Below are 15,743 nucleotides of genomic sequence, written 5' to 3'. Positions count from 1 at the left end.
TCCTCTCCCACTCCCCCTGCTTGTGTTCCCTCTCTCGCTGGCTGTCTCTATCCTGTCGAATAAATAAATAAAATCTTTAAAAAAAAAAGAAAGAAAGAAAGGGAGTAGTCAAGGGAAGAGAGATTCAGGAACCCCTTAAGGGTCACCCACTACAGCAATGAGATTTCGTTAACGGGGTTCCATGCACAACCACAATGAAAGCTTTTCTTCAATTTCTATTGAAAACAGTATTAAAAACGTTTTAATCCACATGATAACAAGTTTGTACTAGTGAGGTTACGTTCAGTTTAGTAATAATTCAGGCTGCGTTATTAGCCTATTCAGGAGGAAATGTGTCCCTGTCTCATGCCAGGCATTACAAGTACATATGGAATCACACCACAGCTGAGGGGCTCAAAGGAACAGTCAATCTGAATCCCCAGTTTGAGCGGAGAACTCTCCTATCAAGCTATGCTGTGAGTGTGGGAGCCAAACAATGCTATTCAAAGACATGCCTTACATCTCAACACTACCTCTTTAACAAATGCCAAAAAGATGAACAAGTTTTACCATAAATTCAAAAACATGCTCTATAAAGACAATAAAAGGAAAATACCCTAAGGTCTACAAATAAAGATCCAATGAGGCACTGAGGACCCTGGGCATCGCGTCGGGAAGCTGCAGAGCAGGCTCAAGTCCTGACACCACCGCGTCCACCCACAGTGTCAGCCCCAGGCTCAGTACCTCCCCCCCCCCCCCCCCGCGTCGGAGCAAGTAAGGGTAAGAGGAGTAAGTTAAACTTAACAAAATCCACCAATTATCGATGACTAACCTCAGAACTTTATACAAAATAAAATGCCATGTATACATCTGCATCGGTCATTTCCCTACAGAACGCGCTATTTTAAAATATTAACAGCATTTTCTAAAACAAGGATGTAAACCCATACACCAAACGTATGGCCAATTGTACAGTATAGGATAAAAGCAACCTGGAAACAGAAATACTACCCAATTCCAAAACAACTTTAACTGCTGCTAAACCAGAAGAGATGCAGATAAAATGAACATTTCACATACAGATTATTTCCTTATCCACAGATGAACTAATTCAAATATTTAATCAATAATTTTCCTAAAGCATCAAATACATTGATTCGCAAAAAAAACACCATGTGTGGCAACAAAACATTTAAAACGGCCTTTACCTACCTCCTAAGACCAGCCAACCGTCCTTGCTCCCCAGCTACAGCTGCAAGAACTCTGAGAAGGGTCATGAGGCTCTCACCTAGGACTCCCGGGACCAACACACATGCCAGAGCCCTACATTCCCCATCTGGTCTCCCAGGGGCAACTGCCATTACAGGGGACAGGCAATACCAGAAAAATAAGAGCCCTTGGAGGGGCTGAGACACCCACCCACGTGCCTTCTCTTCTCAGGTGTACCCAGCATCAGGGAGGATTCCTCCCGCTATCTGCAGACACTGCCAGGAGAAAGTGGCTTCTCTCCTGCATTCAGGTGCCAAAAAAGAAGCAAACGTATGTTGAAGAGCCAACCATGTAAACTAAAGTACAGGTGCCCACAAAGGCCTCGGGCAGGTGGAAACTGCACCCAGCACACACGTGAAACTGCGTCTGCCTCACGGGGGTGAACTCTTCCCAACAGGCAGCCATTAACCCTGAAATCATTACAATGAAACAATCTGAAAGCTCAGTCCCTTGGTCACATTAGCCACATTTCAAGAGCCCCACAGCCACATGTGGCTACTGATCTCCACTCTGGAAAGCACAGGCAGACACCAGAGCTTACAGCCCATGGGGCTAGTCTAAAACAGCCTAACAGAAATCAATTCAAGATTAAAGGAAATTTAGACGAGGAGTGGGAAAAGAATTCTCTCACTACATAATCTTTTCTAGTGCAAATTCTGAAACTTCTCTCATTTCCCACTAACAGGACCTACTACTATATTTTAAGGGAGCTACAGAAAAGCAACACTTTCTATTCTTTCAGTTAAGAACAAATACTTCTGGGGTGTCTGCCTGGCTCAGTCGAAAGAGCATACAACTCTTGACCTCGGGGCTCCAAGTTCAAGCCCCACGTTGGGCACAGAGATGACTTAAATGAATAAAAACTATTAAAATAAGGGGTGCCTGGGTGGCTCAGTCGTTAAGCATCTGCCTTCGGCCCAGGGCGTGATCCCAGGGTCCTGGGATCAAGCCCCACATCAGGCTTCTCTGCTAGGAGCCTGCTTCTTCCTCTCCCACTCCCCTGCTGTGTTCCCTCTCTCGCTGGCTGTCTCTTTAAAACAAACAAACAAATGCTTCTTAGGGCAACCAGTTTATTAATCCACGAAATTTCCAACAAAATCTGCCTGACCAAGGGAAAAAAATTAACTCCATCTCTTTAGTAAACCCACTAACCTAATCAGCATCAACCAAAAGGATTACACCTCCTCCAATAAGCTTCATAACCCACCATGCCAGGACTTCCAGAAAGCATATCACACAGGTCACTGGTAGCTAAACACAAGTGAGTACCATCTCTCCCTCTGTTTTTTTTGTTTGTTTTTTGTTTTGTTTGTTTGTTTTAGATTTTATTTATTTATTTATTTGACAGAGAGAGAGCTTGAGCAGAGGGAGCAGCAGGCAGAGGAATAAGCAGACTCTCCCCGCTGAGAGGCTTAATCCCAGGACCCTGGGATCACGACCTGAGCTGAAAGCAGACACTTAACCCACTGAGCCACCCAGGCTCTGCTCGATCTCTCAAATAAACACATAAAATTTTTAAAAATAAATAAATAAACCAAAGCATTCTGTTCTTCTAGAGGTCTGCCCTCAGGGGAAACTGTTCTACCAGAGCCCCATCTTCCTGGGGCAGGGAAATACCCAACTCCAGTCCCCTCGAGCCCTCCCTGGCCCGTGTGAGGGAGGGGAACTGGAAAACACTGGTGAAGTGGACCACAAGGCGAAGACCTACTCCTGGGACGGTGGAAACCTCCCTCTCCCCCCACCTGGCCTCCACATCACTGAAGGCCTGCAGGCAGCAGCTGCTTTTGCCCGGTCCATCACGCCCACCTCTAAACTAAACAATACAAGGCACACTAGAAGGCGAGACACAGTCTGACAAGCCTAACCAAGCATCAGGACAAGACAGACACAGCAGAAATGTTGGAATCATCAAACCAAGAATTTGGTAAAACTAGGATTAATACGCCAAGAGCTTAAATGGAAAACGTAGACACCTTGCTAGAATAGATGGGTAATGTAAGCAGAGGTGAAAATTCTAGGAGTGAAAAAGAAATGCCAGGGACCAAAACCCCAGCAAAAATGAGGAATGCCTTTGATGAGCTTATTTGCAAACTGGGCATGGCTGAGGAATCCGACAGAATGATGGGAACTCGGAAAACTGGACAAGGGGAAAAGCAGACTGACGATGGCATGCCAACAAGCTGTGGGACGAGCAGGGACCGGAGTGGGAGAAAGGAGTGGAGACAGTGCTCTGAAGCATCAGTCAGCTCTGAAGCAATGGAAAGCAATAAATGACTGACAACTTCCCCCAAATTCATGTCAGGCACCAAACTACACATCCAGAAGATCGGAGATCACCATGTGGGATAAATGCCAAGAAAAACGACACTTCAGCATTATCACGCTCCAACTTCAGAAAATCAAAAACAAAAAAATCTTCAAAGAAGCTAGAGGGAAAAAACACCTTACCTATAAGGAAACAAATATAAGAATTGCACCCATGCAAGAAAGAAAAGAGTGAAATAGTTTTACGGGGGCGGGGGGGGATGAACGGGACAGGGATGGACACACCAACCAACCTCCAATTCTGCAGCCTGCAAAATTATCCTTCAAAAGTTAATAAAGACTGTCTCTGACCAACAAAAATTGAGGGACTTAGTTGCCAGTAAATCTACCTTGCAAGAAATACTAAAAGTCCTTCAAAGAGAAGAAAAGGGATAGGAGAAAAACTCAGATCAACCCAGACCAATATAAGCAGCATTAGAGAAAGGGTAAGTGGCTATAAAATAAACTTTCTCTTATTCTTAATTAATCCAACAGAGAACAGTTCAAATTAACAGCAATAATGTACTTCTGCGAAGACATGTGTTTAGGTGTAAGTGGAGTGAACAGAACTCCACCGAAGGAGGGAAGAATGAGGAGCTGCTGTCATAAGGCACCTGTCACGTGACTGTGCACTTAGGTTAGTTGTAAACATACAACCAGTAAAAAAGGTAAAAAGGGTAACATGCTAAAGAAAGAAAATGGAATCACCAGCAAAAGCCATGAACATGAACAATTTGTCTGATGTTAATCCAACTAAATCAACAGTCGCCGCGGACGGACATCAACGGCCTGAATAAAGCACTCTGAAACCCGCCTGAAACAATGTCTCCTGTGCTACTGACTGACCCACTCCATTCTCAGCCAGCCTCCTCTCAGACACCCTGCCACGCCACGGGCTTTGCCCACTCACCCAGCTAACCACATCCGAAACCCAAGAGCTCCTAAGAGTTAACCCCCTCCCCCAACCTCCATTAACTATTCACCTACTAACCCACCAGTTACCCCCTCTATCTCCCGTACTTTTCCCTCTCCCCACCTAACTCCCATTTAACAGACTTTACCAATTTCTGGTCTGATTTGTACTTTTCATGCCTCTCACCTCCAACATTTTAAAAAATCAATTTATTAATGGGTATGCTGTAATATCCACAAAAACCACAAGTTAGAAATGCTAGTTATTTTTTTCTGCAACAATTTGGATGAAAAAAGTTTCATTAGTTTACTACCAAAAACTATCACGCACATCATCTTGCAGGGGACACAGCATCAAAGGCTGGCACCTGATTTCATCCTATGTGCAAACCAGACTTCGCCTTCTGTCTGCACTCTGGCCTGAGTGTATCCTTTGCCTGGAATGCTTACCGTGTGCCCCTCCCAGGTGCATTCTTCATCCACACCCAGAGTCAAGGTTACCTCCTCACCTGAGGACACACTTCCAGGTAGCCTTCTTGACACTGGCTTGCATCTTGTACATGCCTCCATTACAACGTCCATCAGCTTCTCATACCCATAGGCTCCTTGAGGGCAGGACCCACACCATATTACCTTTAGAATCTCAGTAATCCATCTCCCGACAAAAAATGAGGCTTACTGAACTAGTAGGTCCAGAGTTACTCTGCACTACAGAACTTCAGGGAACTAGTGAAGTTCCTTTATGTTCCTTATGTTCCAATAGGTGAATAAGCTGAAGATGCAGCTGTTCCTCAGTATGTATGCTACTCGGTAATGTGAACGTCGTCGGTGCACAGAGGGTCTGCAGTCCCTAATTAAACCTTCCAAAGGTTTCGCTTTTACGGAGACTTCAGCAAGTTAGCAAAAATCTGACTGGCTGTCACTTAGTCTAGACCAGGATCTCTTTCAGGTTAGGTGGGTCAGTAACACTCTGAGGACTCTCCGGAGGCCATCACGACCTAGTTGCCTGAAGGTCAATTCTTGTACCAACATAGGAAACACCCCATTTTTCCCAATCTGTGTACAGCCAAACGACACTGCATGTGACTTGAATGCACCCGCTGCCTATAAGGCTAAACCCAGGCAGTGAAAGCCATTTAAATTAGCATCTAATTAAACTTTTCAGAGAGCACCCAAAGTTGAATGTGGCAAGTAAAAAATACAAGTATAAAAGTATAAAGGTGTTAAGCCACACAGCCGTCATCACACTGCAATATACGAATGTATAAAGCCAACACACACACCTCCAACGTACATCATATGCCAATCTCATCTCAAAAAAATTAAAAATAAAGAATTCAGGATTAAATCATCACAATGAGAAAACATAAGTAACACAAGAACACACACGGGGATGTGGAGGCAACCAGAGCAGAGTTCCCCATCTGCCGGAGAGCAGCCAGCTGACGCTGCAGAGGCCCTTGGGCGGCTCAGACACCGGTGGCGCAGCTTCTGTGCTTACGGTGAGAACGGTGCCAGGGGGCACGGGCACTGTGGACAGTGAATACCCGGACACAGCTGACACCGGAGCCCGTCCTGTGTCAAGCACTAGCTCAGACACCAGAAGGGCAGGACTACTGTCCTTATTTCTGCGTCAGCAAAGCTGAGGACCCGAGCCAGTACCCACCCAGGGCCGAGAGCTGCCCACCCCAGTGCTGCTGCACCAGGGGTCCAGATCAGACCCCAGCCCTCCACGCAGGCACTGCCCTTGTCACCACCACGCTGTCGCACAAGCGTCTCATGAGGTGCGTGGGTACGTGTAGGACTTTCTGGGACAGAAAAATGTGTAGGATGCTGCCTACCCACCTTCCACAAAGGCTGCACCAATTTACATCCTAACCGGGGTCAGCAGCCTGAGTTTCCCCAGCCCTCGGACACAACACTAACCTGTTTAACTTTCCAACCGGTTAAGTGACGCTTGCTCTGTTCTGCACCCACAAAGCGAAGCACCTTTTAATGTTCAAGAGCTATCTGACGTGCTTCCCCCTGAACTACCAGGTCTACGTCCTTCGCCCATTTTTCCACCTAACTGTTGGCCTTCGTGATTTTTATTTTTTAACCATACAAAGGCCCCTAGAAACTAAGCTTTAACTATTCCCCAGCTGGGTACCACACATTGCTAGGGCTGAAAACAAGTGGTCAGTCAATACAGAGTGCTCCTACCCACGTAAGACGGAGTACAACTAGACTCTGCAAGAGTCTGGGAAGTACAGGGCAGGCACCACAATCTGCCAGCGCAGGGGCTCCAGAGAAAGGAGCACGTACAAACAGAAACCTATAAAGATGGCGGCCTACAGAGTCCTACTATGCATGGGGAAGGAATAAAACTTCTCTGAGGATTCTTAGGCCCGATCCAAAAGATGCTCTCTCACCTAACACTGTTGGCCTATGAATCTGCATTTTAAACAAGCACCTCAGCTGAGCGATACAAGTACTGATCTACAATACAAACCCAAGGTTGCCAGTCTACTTATCAGAAGGAATTCTGACTAGGCCAAATTAACAAAATATTTAAATGTTATTGCATGCCCAATATATGCCAGATACTGTATATCCTCATCTCATCTTCTCAAGGAGAAGCCTGCACCCATGACGCTGTACCCAAATGATCATGGACTAGTTTCTCTCTAGAAAGATGAGTTCCTACTTCATTTAGGCTACATTTCAACAGTCCTGTCAACACAGACACAAATCCTGTGGTCTAAAGCTTTGGCTCATCTGAGAAGACAGCTGCTGGAGTAAAGAGATTAGTCCTCACAACGCACCTGCCCACTAAGTGTGAATGCCTTCTCCTTCCCAGATAGTCTTTGGATTAAGGGTCTCTTTCGTCTTAACTCCTAAGGGTCCAACCCTGCCCATTAAGATTCTCGCTTTCTCCAAGTAGATGTTACAATTTTGAAAAATGAGCTGGGGTATAAACATACGCAGTACCCAAGATGCTCCCTCAGAGTGAAGACTGGTATTTCAAATACCATTTCCCTACTGTGGCTTGCTACTTTAGCCCATGTACCATGACCGGGATTCCGACACAGCGAGTTGTGATTCCCAAAGCAAAGCCAGCTACAATCTCCTACAATTATTCTACAGGTAAATTAAGCCATTATTATTTACGTTTACAAGTTTTATTACTAGAGAATTCTTGACGGTAGAATTCTGGGTAAACTAAGTATGGTCCTTTTTTCTAAGTATCTGAGATTTCTCCTTTACTATCAAGAGGAAAAAAATGCATAGATTTTTCTTTCTTTTTTTTTTTTTTTAATGTGTGCCCTTTGACCTACATCACTGGAATAGGGAGGTTTTTTGGTTTTTAAAGATTTTATTTATTTGACAAAGAGAAAGACAGCCAGCGGGAGAGAGAACACAATCAGGGGGAGTGGGAGAGGAAGAAGCAGGCTCCCAGTGGAGCAGGAAGCCTGATGAGGGGCTTGATCCCAGGACCCTGGGATCACGCCCTGAGCTGAAGCCTAATGACTGAGCCACCCAGGTGCCCCAAAAATGCATAGATTTCTCACCCAAACTGCCTTCACTAACTTTTATTCCTGGGTATCATTGAAGAAGTACCAGAAAGGCACTCTATGGGCTCCCAAACCTCTCAGTTACCTTCAAAAACTCACTTTATTCACTTTAAGACTTCCTCTGACCAATCTAACCACCTCATTTTCCTCTAAATACATGGATAATTTCTAAGAAGACAGCCCCTTGAATTAAGTACTCCTTATCATTTGCAGGCAACACTCTGCAGAAAAGGAAAAACTCTAGCTACAAAGAGAACACTCCTGCTCCAAAACAAAGATTTAAGTTCAATGTAACAAGATATCCAAGGACACCACTAAACCAGTACAAATTTACTACCCACTCCAAATACCACCTCCCCCTCCACCCCACCCCAGAAACAAGCCATAGACAGAAATGATCTCTGCGGGATAAGGCAAAGATGAGGAGACAGCATGAAGTTTGGTCTCAGAGAAAATGTGGGACCAGAACCCTCTCCTAATATTCCCTTCACCTAGAGGACCTTATGTGATTTCGGAGGCACTGCTTAGTTTCCATGTACTCGTCCATGAAACCTCTCTACTATCGGCTCTGACTATAAATACATCCGTGTTATTTGATGAGCTATGTGAGGTGCTCCCGGGTGAGTTAGCTCTAAAAAGCCAAGCGTTCTGCACAGCTTAGTTGGCCCCCTGCAGTTACGAAACCTTGCTTTTACTATTTTCTAAAAGAGAGAGAAACCTCAAGAACTCATGTGCCCAATGTGACTGCTGCAAATACCTCATCCTCCTAGACGTCTACAGACCACCCGAGTCAAGGTCCTCAAGTGTGGTATACGACTTAGACACCTTCACATTCCGAGGTGTTGTTACTCTGTATCTCAAATGTTGGCCACCCACCAAATAAGAGGTTACTGGACAGAGGTGACCCTCTTTCCACAAGACCTTTCTCAAATATCTCTCCACCCAACCTCTAACAAACCTTGCTCTGATTGCGGGGGGGGGGGGGGGGGGGACAAAAACCTCCTTTGTTCCTTTCCAGTATGAGACTCAACACTGAAAGTGGAGAAAACCCTCCTTCTTGCACAATGCCTTTTCTTATCCACCCACAGACTGCCGCTCATTATACAATATTTTAACAGAATTCGAGGGGAAGGTCATATATCCACTGAACACATTCCCCCTCTTTAACAACCCAGCAAATCAAAATACTCATTACTTCTACTAACTCAGAAAAAGGATAGGGACACTGGGCGGCTCAGTCAGTTGGTTAAGCATCCGCCTTCAGCTCAGGTCACGATCCCAGAGTCCTGGGATCAGTCCCGCATCCAACACCTTGCTTGGGGGGGAGCCTGCTTCTCCCTCTGCCTGCTCTGACTGTGCTTCCCCTGCTTGTGCAGGCTCTGACAAATAAATAAAATCTTAAAAAAAAAAAAAAAAAGGAATAATTGTAAAGAAACTTTTAATTTTTAAGATTTTATTTTCAAGTAATCTCCACACCCAACATGGGGTTTGAATTTACAACCAACCAGAGATCAAGAGTCACACTCTCTACCCACTAAGCCACCCAGGTGCCCCAAGGAACCATTTTTTTAATGTTGAATTCTTGTGTGGCATCAAGCTAATTTAGTGTAATGCTGTTTGCTTAATGGAAATGAAAGCCCGCAAGATGTTTAACAAGAAACAAATCTGGGGGCATCTGGGTGCCTCAGTCAGTTAAGTGTCTGCCTTGAGGGTCCTGGGACGGAGCCCTGCATCAGGCTCTCTGCTCAGCGGGGAGACTGCATCTCCCTCTCCTTCTACTGCTCCCCCTCTGCTTGTGCTTTCTCTGTCAAATAAAATCTTTTAAAAGGGAGGGCAAAGGAGGAAAAGAAGAGAAGAGAGAAGAGAAACAGATCTGGAGGAATTTCCTATGTGTCATTTCTTTACCTGAGAATTCCCATAAGAAAACATGGGGGGGAGGGACTCAGAGAAGTGAACTACTATCACTCCTTATCACAAACCATCCACTTGTATATCTATCTTGTTACCCAGTATGCCCTCAAGTATTCCTGAAACAAACAAGGAAACTACTTCCATTGAACTCAAGATCTGAGACCACTGATTGCCAAAACTGGTTATCAACTGTTAGACACTTAACAGGCACAACTAATTTCTTTTCGTTAAAATAAAATAGACACGTGCAAGTACCCAGTCCTGGTACTTGTGAACTCAAACTGGATATTTTTGCCCCCAACTTTCCTAAAGTCTGGATTCCATTATTAATCACAGGGGGTAATCAGGACAAAGAGAAACCATGAAGAATCCAAACCAAACACGGTTTTCTCAGCACTGTGGGTCTGGGACGACGCCTTAGGCACAAAAGGAGCACAGAGGTGATGATTCCAGGACTACCCTAGAGGAACACACAGGAAGGTCCTATAACCCTGTTGCTGGTTTAAAGGAGAATAAGAATTTTAAAGGGTACAAATCACATGCTACCAGAAGAAATCACCCTTCCAAACACAACCGATCCTTGCAACTGAACTTAAGAATCCTAAAATAACTGGAGTATTTTGATAAACAAATACATGCCAAAAAAATCAAACCACCACCCACCACCTCACAACCCATGAAGTTCTACTGCCTCACAACCATCCGTGGTGGCTGCTGTGTTTTACTTAGGATGGCGAAAACTCCTTACCAATGTTGAGAGGGTAAAAGTTTCGAGAAAACCAAGCTATGCCCAAATAAGCAAGAGCTTTTGAAACAAGGTATTAGAGATATAAATAAAACAAACTGCTTGCCACTTTGACATATAATACAACCCTTAGAAATTTAACTACCTTTATAATTTTTTTCAAGATTTTATTTTTAAGTAATCTCTATACCCAACATGGAGCTCCAACTTAAGACCCTGAGACCAAGAGTTGCACACATCACTGACGCAGCCAGCCAGGAGCCCCCAACCTTTATAATTTCTTTTTCAGAAATTAATTTTCCCCACCTTAAAAATGAGGTAGTTAAAGAAATAGTAAGAAAAATAATAGGTATTTTTAAACTTACTTCTTTCGTAGGTAGGATATTAATACAAAAGGGTCAACTGTGATTCTGCATGCCTCCCTAAAAACACGAAGTTTGAAAAACACCTATAATCCATACATAATAAAAGCATCAAAGTTATCCAAGCTGAGTTACCCATTAAGTCATTTCCTCCAATTAGGTTTTAAATGGTCTTTCCACACCACCTGGCCAACTCAGTTGGAAGAACATGTGAGGACTCATCATCCTGGGGTTGTTAGTTCAAGCCCCAAGTTGGGGGTAGAGATTACAATCAATCGTCCTTCATACCTACATTATCATTTCTACCACTATTCTTATCTTCACCAACCTTGCTGTTCTTCTCTTTACCTCCTGAATTTGAAGTTCTCACAAATCCTATTTATCAAAGGACAGCATTTGTTAATCCTTGCCACTGTCCCCATCCTAATTCCCTAATAAACCTGCAATTACACCCATGTCACCACTAGGTGGTGTCCTGGACAAATTAAAAGCAAACCAGATTTCTGACACAGACCACCCCCACTCTAAACTAGATTCAGTTCCAAGATAAAAGCAAAAAAAAGGGGGGGGGGGGCTTTTATATATTCTGTTAAAATATCAACTTACAAATAGAGGCTGATTCCATTCACTTGATCCTTACCAACAGACATCAGAAAAGGTATGTAATCACCCTTAAGCATTAACCAACACAGCAGCTGAGCTTTAATGGGCAGGCCCATCAACTGTACCCTCAATGGAAGGTACAGGAAACATCACCAAGGTGACACAGTCAGCATTACATTGCAACCCTGAAAAGCTGAATTTAAAATAACTCACTGAGGGCGCCTGGGTGGCTCAGTCAGTTAAATGTCTGCCTTCTGCACGGGTCATGATCTCAGAGTCCTGGGATAGAGGTCCAGATAGGTCTCCAGGCTCAGCAGGGGAGTCTGCTTCTCCCTCTGCCTCTGTCCCTGCCCACGTGCTCTCTTTCACTCACCCTCTCTCTCTCTCTCAAATAAACAAAATCTTAAAAAAAAAATAAATGAGTTTTAAAGTGCATATGCATACACCATCCCACCCCAAACCTGGTTTTTGAGTTTGCTAGGTCGGAAACTACTGAGGGTGGGAATTTGTATTGTATTTGTAACAACTGTATTTGCTTAAAACTGTCCAAAACGACTTTTAATACAGGGGAAAATGGGGGCGCCTGGGTGGCACAGCGGTTAAGTGTCTGCCTTCGGCTCAGGGCATGATCCCAGCGTTATGGGATCGAGCCCCACATCAGGCTCCTCCGCTATGAGCCTGCTTCTTCCTCTCCCACTCCCCCTGCTTGTGTTCCCTCTCTAGCTGGCTGTCTCTATCTCTGTCGAATAAATAAAGAAAATCTTTAAAAAAAAAAAAATACAGGGGAAAATGGTTCTCCTCTTTAATTCTTACGCCTACAAAAAATAATGGGTTTGCTGAAAGAGAAAAGCTATTGTATGCCATTTAACTGCAGGTACACTGTCATTCCATGTCCATAATTTAGTCTTCAGAATATTACTCAAACAATACTCCCCACCCAGCCCTCCAGATAAGTCTGTCCTGCAGCCAGAAATACCTCTCAAGTATACCAATGTCAAATCAAGAAAGTAAATTTAAAACACTGATGTTTTGGGCGCCTGGGTGGCTCCGTCAGTTAAACGGCTGCCTTCAGCTCAGGTCATGCATGATCTCAGAGCCCTGGAATCGAGCCCCACGACGGGCTCTCTCCTCAGCGGGGAGTCCACTTCTCCCCTCTCAGTCTCCATCTGTGTTCTCTTTCAAATAAATAAATAAAATCTTTAAAAAACAAAATAAAACACTGATGGTATTTTCTTTGAAAATGGTGAATTCATCTTAAATTCTTTAAAGCCTCCTAAACTCCCAATCTTGCCATCTTCCACAGCAACAAGTTGAGGCTGCTTTGGCCCAACTCAAAATCCAACTTCTTAGCCTGCACACCTACAAACCACTACACCAAGCAATTTACTTCCCGAATTCACGTGTGCGTGAGCTAGAACATTCCACAGCTCACTATATAATATGCATAAAAGGCACTCATCTTTTCGTTACACAGCATACAAATACCCAAAGAAGCGAAAAGTCTAAATTTACCAGAAAGGATCTGAGGGTGGGGTGGAGCCTGGGAGAGACAGGAGGGAAATACATAGTACTGAAAACACTTTTGATGAGCGTAATTACTAGAAAAAAATGATTAAACCTGAAAAATAATCAGCAAAAAGTCAAATGGTAAGGTTTTGTTATCTTTCCTTTTGTTGGTCGTTTAACCCGACACTTTACTAACTCAACTCCAAGTCTTCTCAGATGCCAGCCAAAACTGAAACAGAAACGCTGAGAAACGCAGCGGCCGCGATCCTCCGTGGTGGTGACCTTCGCCCACGGGCACTTCCCTTCCGAGCTTACGTGAGAAAGGGACAAGGTTTACATCTCTTACTAACAACCACGACTCCCTCAGAAAACCTTCTCGAGGCAACACAAAGTCTGCAATTGACTCTTCCTGAGTCAATTCTTTCCTTACTTGGGCAAAAGTTGATATAAACTTCAGTCTATAATATAAACTACGGTACACTTCGAAGTCAAACAAACCAAACTGACTTTTTCGGCTGAAATCCAGGCATTTTGCTCAACAACAAACTTTTGGAAAATCACAGGGAAGTTCCGGGAACGCGGCTTCGCGTCTCCTGGAGCCGCTTCCTGGTCTCCGTGCTTCGCAGCGCTGCCTCCCGCGAGGCTTCCACTCTTTTTGCAAACCTACCTCGTTTCTGGCTCTAGGATCATCCACGTGGGGCTTTAAAAAAAAAAGCAATAAGGAGCCCCTCACGCAGCAGGGCCCCTGCCGCTGCGGAGCCCGAGCTCGGGCCCGCGCCCGCGCCGGCCACCCGCGCTCCGCACGGGCCTTGGCCCAACCGCCGGCGCGGGGCGGGCCAAGGGCGAATGCCGCTCCCGACTCCCAGGGCCTCCGGCCCCGCACCGGATCCCCGTGCGCCCCGGCCCGACGCCCACCCCCGAAGCTCCCGGCCTCACGGCCAATGCCGGGGACCCGACGTCCACCCGCGGCCGCAACCCCCGCGCCCCCCGCCTGACGCCCACCCCGACCCCACAACGGGCCCCTGGCCACCGACAGGCATCCCAGGCAGACACCCACCCCGAAACCCCGGCCCCACAGCAGGCCCCAGGTCCCCGACCTCCGGCCCGATCTCCCTCACCGGCCCCACACTGGCCCGAGGCCCGACCCCCGCCTGCGGGCTACCCTCACCGAGGACAGGGAGCCGGTGGCGGGCAGGAGGTGCGGCGGGGCGGCGGCCCGGGTCCCCTCGGCTCCGGCACGGCGGCGCTGGCGGCGGTGGCGGCGGCGGCTCCTCGCGCTTTCCTTTCTCTCCTTTCTCCGACAACAAACAGGAAGTGCGTCACGCGGCGGCGGCGCGGCGACGTGCACTTCCGCCCGGCCCTGACGCCGCGCATGCGCCCCGCCCCGCCCGCCTTCCCGAAGGTTCGTCGAGGCCGGACTTCAGGCGGGGGTGGAGGGGAGGAGCCCCCGCGAGTGCTGTCCCGCGCCCCCCAATGCGGGCTGCGGCGGCCTGTCGTGGAGGCCTGTCCCGCGCCTCTGCCTCCGCCGTGGTCCGGCCCGCCGAGGCCGCCAGCAACCTTGGCTGGCGGGGAAACCCGCGGCCCGGGACAGGCCTCTTTGACGTTGATTTAGCCTAGGCGGTCATGTTTAAGAAACCGCAGGCACAGGTGTCGGTCTGAGCGGAAGCGATCCCTTTGTAAGCGGCCGTTGCTGGACAGAGGGGACGTCGGCGTCCGAACGTGTCCCCTCCAGTAGCAGGAAGAGAGGGTGACCTCGGCTCTGGAGAGCGCAGACCTGCCCCGCCTGCTGTGCTGCTCCAGCTCCCCTCCTGGAACTGACCCCCAGCCCCACCCCTGCGTGCTGTGCCTCTGCAGCTCGGCTCCTGGAATTGAGCCCCCACCCCCACCTCTCCTCCCCTCCTGGAACTGACTCCCCACCCCAGCATCTTCGGGTTTCCGCTCACGGGCGGTGTTGAAGGCGGGGTCTTGGGCCATTTCAGTGAGCAGCTCGGTTTTCCTGGGGGTCTCCTATGTGTGCAGAAGGTGCACACATTGTTAGACTTCTATGGGCTTTCCTCCTGTTACTGGGTCTTAGGTCCATTTAATTAGTAAAGGAGCAAAGAACAACTCTTCTCCCCCACTCCGCCAACTGATCTAAGCTCTTGGGATCCTTTAGTAAAAGATACTTTCAACGCTTTTCATTTATAACATCTGATTAATAACCTTCACTATAGGCATCTGGAAGGCTTAAGGAGCCCTGGCTCTCGTTTTTCCTACTCTGGGGGCTGAGCTCAGGCTGCCCAAGCTCGGCCTCTCTGGCATGAAGATTATTTTGAGCTGAAGGCAATGGAGAGACCCTGTGAGCTCAACAGAACTTTTTGCCCCTCCCTTAATTGCATGGAAGAATCTAAACTGGGAGTCTTTCCAAGAACAGTGGTTATTACCAGAGATAAATTTTATCTGAGTGACCCATCGAATGGCAGGACAAACATCTAATTAGCAAACGTTTGCTCTTTTTCTTATTGCCCTGTGAATTACATTCCTTCCCTTCAAAGTCCCAGACCCTTACCTTTTTCTTAATTCGGGATGATATATATACCTCATTTTGTCTGACTTGTC

At 46.7% G+C, this 15,743-nt stretch overlaps 1 protein-coding gene across 4 annotated transcripts in view; it reads right to left on the bottom strand.

Annotated features, from left to right (window-relative positions):
• DNAJB6 (DnaJ heat shock protein family (Hsp40) member B6) overlaps positions 1 to 14,445 on the bottom strand; it is a 71,402-nt gene extending 56,957 nt beyond the window's left edge. For 2 of the 4 annotated variants that reach the window (XM_057304206.1, XM_057304207.1), the window contains exon 1: positions 14,314 to 14,445. The gene's annotated coding sequence lies outside the window, so the exon portion shown is untranslated. Of the gene's footprint in view, positions 1 to 5,853; positions 6,090 to 14,313 lie in introns of those variants that run through there. The other 2 variants (XM_026479231.4, XM_048212849.2) reach the window with 2 other exon arrangements.
• Positions 14,446 to 15,743: the final 1,298 nt, after the last annotated feature.

Source organism: Ursus arctos, unplaced genomic scaffold (assembly GCF_023065955.2).
Source record: "Ursus arctos isolate Adak ecotype North America unplaced genomic scaffold, UrsArc2.0 scaffold_3, whole genome shotgun sequence".
Taxonomy (NCBI): Eukaryota; Metazoa; Chordata; class Mammalia; order Carnivora; family Ursidae; genus Ursus; species Ursus arctos.
This window is presented reverse-complemented; position numbering and strand designations above follow the sequence as displayed.